Genomic DNA, 5,783 nt, shown 5'->3' on the forward strand with positions numbered 1-5,783 from the left:
GAAAGCGGACGTTAAACGATGATGATGATGATGATGATATATGTGTGTATATATATATGTATATATATATGTGTGTATATATATATATATGTATATATATATATATATATGTATACATATATATATGTATATATGTATATCTATCTATCTATATATATATATATATATATACATATCGCCGTCCCTATAATATCACTGACTCCTTTACCTGCACTTCTAGCAACGTCATTTACTGCATCTCCTGCTCTTTCTGTCCTTCTCTGTACATTGGTCAAATGGGATGCTGCTTGGCTGAATGGTCCTCGGAGCACCTCCATGACAGACTTGGCAATGACACCCCAGTATTGCGCCATTTCCGTTCTACTGGTCATTTATTACAATACCTGTCTGTGTTCAGATTGTCTTTGCACAGGGGCCATCTGGACTCTTGCCTTCACTGTGAACATGAATTAATCTTCTCTCTTTGCTACTTTGTGCCACATGGGCTCAACTGCCCTCCTTTCTTCATCTGACACCTACTTCCTCTCTTCACTCCTACCCACCTCTTGTCTCATCTGTTGCCCTGAAACACCTACTTTTTCTCTTTACTCATACCCACCTTCTCTCTTCATTGATACCCCCTCCATCCACCCACCCACACACATCCCACTTCCACTCCCACTTACCCATCCTTACCCCCACATCCTCACCCCAAACCCACAACTTACCCTCACATCCCCACACTGCCACACCACACACCACCACACCACATCACACCATCCCCACATCACTCCACACACACTAGCACTGACCACTTCACAGCACCTACACCATCATCTACACACACATACTCTCACATACACACATGCATGCACACCTTCGTTTTGGGATCACCAGTACTTTATTATTTCCCCTTCTTCCTAGTTCTCCTAACTACCTTTGTCCGGCCTGTTGCCATGATTGATTACTAACTCCAAAAGTTTTTTTATTCTCTCTCAGTTTATTTCCTTGTGTTCTTTTCTGTTGAAGAGCATAGGCTCAAAATGTAAAAGACTTTCTCACCTTCCCGAGCATCAAACTAATAAACCTGCTTGTTGTTTATACCCCTGTCTTCGTCTTTTGTTTTTCTGTAAATTTCAACTCATATTACTGTTGTATAAGTATTGCTCAAGTCAAGACAATTCAATTGCTATAATTGATATCAATGATTGACTTGGTTTTCCTTTCCTAGATAGTATATATACAGTCTGATCATTATGGCAAGTGCTTGTAGTTAATTAACTCATACTTTGGTTTGAGAAGATGCATTATTTACAAAACGGTCTCTTTTTTTTTTAATAAAATAAAGAAATCATCAGTTGCAATGTTGTACTCTGGGTTATGAATTGATAAAAGTACTAATAGTGTAATGAAGTTAAGAAAGTTTCTGTTTTGTCGTGCATACATGAATGTAAGGCAAGCACCATCAGGACTCTTATTAAAGTGATAAATCTTTCTAAAACTCCATGCTAATGTTTCTGTTTCTTTTCAGTAAGTGCTTATTTTTCATTGTTTTGCTTTCTCTTAAACCCGAGTTCTGGTTCCTTCTGATTGTTGTAAGGATGAATATAGTTATGTTTCCTTGCATTATGCTATCAATGTTACCATGTTGTGTCAGTCTTTATAACCCTTGTCAGGCAATGTCCAGACTTTGTTGAAAGTAGCATTAATAAATATCTTACAACAGAAGTAGAAGACATAATTAGTAGATACTGATTACTGTGACCCTTTAAGCAGCTTCACTCTTGGCAAACTTTCTGTAACCCCAAAAAGTAGAGTTAAAATATCAGTTTTTTTTTTATATGTCCTTTGAAAAATCAATAGTTAACTCTTACATGACCTATATTTGATTATAAGACATTTGAGGCATGCTTGTGTCATTGTTCTTGGTCATGTAGCCTGATCATTAAACAAAATGTTCCCAGTTTGTTGAAACATTAAGTTGGTTTCATTTATTTCATCAATGCATTTTAGTAGCATCTAATGCAAATCAAAATTTGTCCGTTATATGTTCTTGATATGTAACCGCCTTGTTATTTTCTTCACTCTGCCAAATCAGATTGGAGCCTGGTGTCGCCTCCTGGTCCACCAGCCCTCAGTCAAATCGTCCAACCCATGCTAGCATGGAAAGCAGACATTAAACGACGATGATGATGATGATGAGAAAGAAGGAAAAGGCGATTATGTCTTCTACTTTTTCCTTTCTGTACACTGATTTATCTATAAATAATAAACAAACTATCTTCCTTATGATGAAAATTCTCAAAATTTCACCCTCTACTGGTTGTTTTTTTTCAATGCTCAATCTATGTTTTATTCTCATACACTGTTTCTTCCTTTTTTTTTCATTATCGTAACCTTTTATTTTTTGTTGTTCCACCTATTACTTTTTCTCTTTTTGCCATGTACTTCTAAATGAAACTAAACAAATGTTTTATATTTAACATCCTGAAAAGAAGTGGATTAATATCCTAGAAATCCTATTTCTTAACAATAGCAACATCAAAAGGAAAGCAACATTGTCATCACTATTTTAAGTACCTGTTTCATTCACAAGCAATAAAAGTGAATAGTTTCTATATATTATAATGTAAAGCAATACAATTGTAATCCCCTAATTCATTCATGATCAAAACTTTATTCTTTACCTATCTGCCAAAGATATGATATTCTATTTGATGAAACACTTCTTCAAGAGAAGAACCAAAAGAAAAATACAAAACCCATTGTGTTATAAGAGCTGTTGATGTCTTAAAACAGTTATGTCCCTTGCATTTTCCTCTAGTATTACATCAAGCATGGCTGCTGACAGTGTATGTCTCTTTTAAATTAATTTAAGGATTATATCCAGAACTTACATTGTTACTTTAGAATGGATAGCAATGTTTGACAATGTAAACACTATTGAATTATCAAAGATCATTGAATAGTGGTTGCATTCAATGAGATAGATATTTAGAATGAAAAATTTATTGCAATGTTCCTTGTCTAATGACTATTTTAAATCCATTTTGTCATGTATTTAAAGGATTTTGTGCCCTAGGTTTGTTTAATGATTGTGCCAGCCCTGCATTAAAAAAAAAAAAAATATGCATGACATTTTGTCTTTGCTTTGTTAAGTTACTCCCAACAAATTTTCAATGTTTGTATTACATTTTGTGCATAAAAAAAATAATGCAGAATCTGCTAAGTTAATTGAATTAGTTTATGAGTTTTGATACTATAATCAGTTCATCTAGAAATTATTTGTAGTACATTGGCTTGATTTCATAATAATCAGAAACATTTCCTTTCAATCGCAATATAATGTGTTTAGCACCTGGTTTTAAACAGGAGTGCATCATATGAATTTGCATATATGTTCTAATGTTGTGTCATTTTATCTATAACTTCCTAATATGAAACCTATGCTTATTTTATAGATTCTTTGAACTCTCTATTATCACTTTGTAATGCTTTCCACAAAATTCATGCCATAATCTGCAATTGTTCTTGCATGCTGTAAATGTTTCTAATTCATAGTCATTTTAATAACTATTTTCATGTTCTCATATATATGAAAGATCAATCTTGGCTGTTTATTCTTACCTAATTGTTGCTGCTATTCTGAATCATTGTTTTCTTTCTTATTTCACAAAGTTCCACCTCTAATAAATATATCATATATATATGTCCTTTCTGTTGTTAACAAAGTGGATTTCATCTTAGTCAATTTGCTATTGCATTCTTTATAATCTAATATCTAACTATACCACCTCTGTGTCAACTATGGACTTCATAACCATTTTAGAAAGCGTTTTTCATCCTCCACTTCCTCCATATATACTTCTTATAGTCTGTATGACTGACTGATGTCACCTATTGATTGCTCTCTCTACACAATATCAATCATTTCCTTATGTACTAACATCACTATTCTACTGCTTCATTTTATTGTTGAGCATTTGAATGGGTCACATTAAGGCTACCTACATTAAGAATGTTTAAGTTGAACTCATTCTCACAATAATTATCTTAGGATTCCTGAGAGAGAAATACTTTTTCAGTCCAGATTTTATTTTGGAATGGGTTCAAGGACTATTATGAAGAGAAGTGTTACAATAAAGCTATCTACCTGTGCAGTAAACTTCTCAGTGAAAAATAGTTACTCATCTACAAGTGTATTGATGATTTATCTTCAAGTACGTTATTCACCAAATTATACAATCATGCTTCTCATTACTAAGTGAGCCACAAAGCCAACAAATACAAAGTAAAAATTGTTTGCACTTTGCTACTTACAGTCTAGCCTGAAATATGTATGTCATTCTATGTACTATTCAAATCAAAATTTCATGGTTAAGCATTCATAACAACTTAACTCTCAGTAATTTTACTTATATATCTGTTTTAATTTTTTATATTGTCATTTAATTAACTAATACTTGTACTTCTTCATTTAAATTCAATTCAACTCCCTTATATCAATACAGAGAAGAAAAAGTAAGGATCAAAGGTCCTTTCTGAGTCATAGGCTCGTAAGGCTAGTTTCCCAAGTTCTGTGACATATATATCCCCCCACTAATAGGATGCCTGTCTATCACAGGATTATTTGTTCTTGTCAGCTGAGTGGAGTGGAGTAACATGAAAGGAAGTGTTTAGCTCAAGAACACAATGCATCACTCAGTCCAGGAATCAAAATCACAATCTTACAATCATGAGCATAACACCCTAACCTCTAAGCCACGTGTCTCCACCTTATATCAATTAATACTTATGAAGCCGCACAGAACAGAGATTAATAAGCACAGAAATGATTAAATATTTTAATTATTATATTGTAATATTTTCAAAAGTAAGAAACTATCAAAGAAGAAATACAAAATTCTTGGAAAAAATGTTTACTTTGAACATACCAATGGCAGAGCATGGCACATCGAAAGAAATCTGTCCATACCTACCTCTCAAAATATTCTTGACTTCTAATACTTCTTTCACTTTGCATGTAAATTAATGAAATGCTTGCCTAAGTATTGACTGCTGAGCACCAGATGACAGCATATGTGCTCATTTCATTGGTGACATAATTAATTTCACCAGAAAACAATTGATATTATATGAGATTCAGGAGGATGCATAGGAAGCTGATGTAGCTTTTCTCTACTGCTTGAAAGATTGGCCACTTTATAGGTAGTAATGGATAATATGCTTTTATTTAATGATGTACATTTGAGTTTCAACAATTGTCTTCATGAAAGACTCCAGAGCAATTTAACTGCATCTTAACATGATCCTGGTGGCCCAGAAGCAACTTGATAGAAGATATGGTACAGAAATGAAATATAAACAGCAAGCTTTGATCAGTGCTAAGGGAGCTACTACTGAGTAACATTGGAAAAGAGCTGAAATTAACTTTTATGAATTAAAAGGAAAGATCTGCCTTCTTGTCTGTGATTATTTTTTTGAACTGCCTGAAGTATATCCTTTAATTAAGACATACAAGACATCTAGTAACATAACCATGAATGCTATCAAAAGCAACTTTACTCCAAATAGAGTACCAGACTGAAAGTTCTCTTATAGAAAATTATTTGCAATTCTCTTTCCATGTATTGTGTTGGGTTTCTAAATTCGATGCTTTTACCCACATCATATTTCCCTTTATCTTCTGTACAAAGTCTAATTTCTAAGTCAGTTTTCATAGGATATAAGTTATGAACCCAAGTTTCTATATGTTTCACATCATGCTTTCTCCCCCCCCCCACTCTCTCTCTCTCTCTCTCTCT

At 33.5% G+C, this 5,783-nt stretch overlaps 1 protein-coding gene across 1 annotated transcript in view; it reads left to right on the forward strand.

Annotated features, from left to right (window-relative positions):
- The window catches only part of LOC106878657 (potassium channel subfamily T member 1), a 168,270-nt gene that overhangs the window by 54,005 nt on the left and 108,482 nt on the right, over window positions 1-5,783 (forward strand). The gene's annotated exons all lie outside the window — the stretch shown is intronic.

This window comes from Octopus bimaculoides, chromosome 3 (genome assembly GCF_001194135.2).
Source record: "Octopus bimaculoides isolate UCB-OBI-ISO-001 chromosome 3, ASM119413v2, whole genome shotgun sequence".
Classification (NCBI taxonomy): Eukaryota; Metazoa; Mollusca; class Cephalopoda; order Octopoda; family Octopodidae; genus Octopus; species Octopus bimaculoides.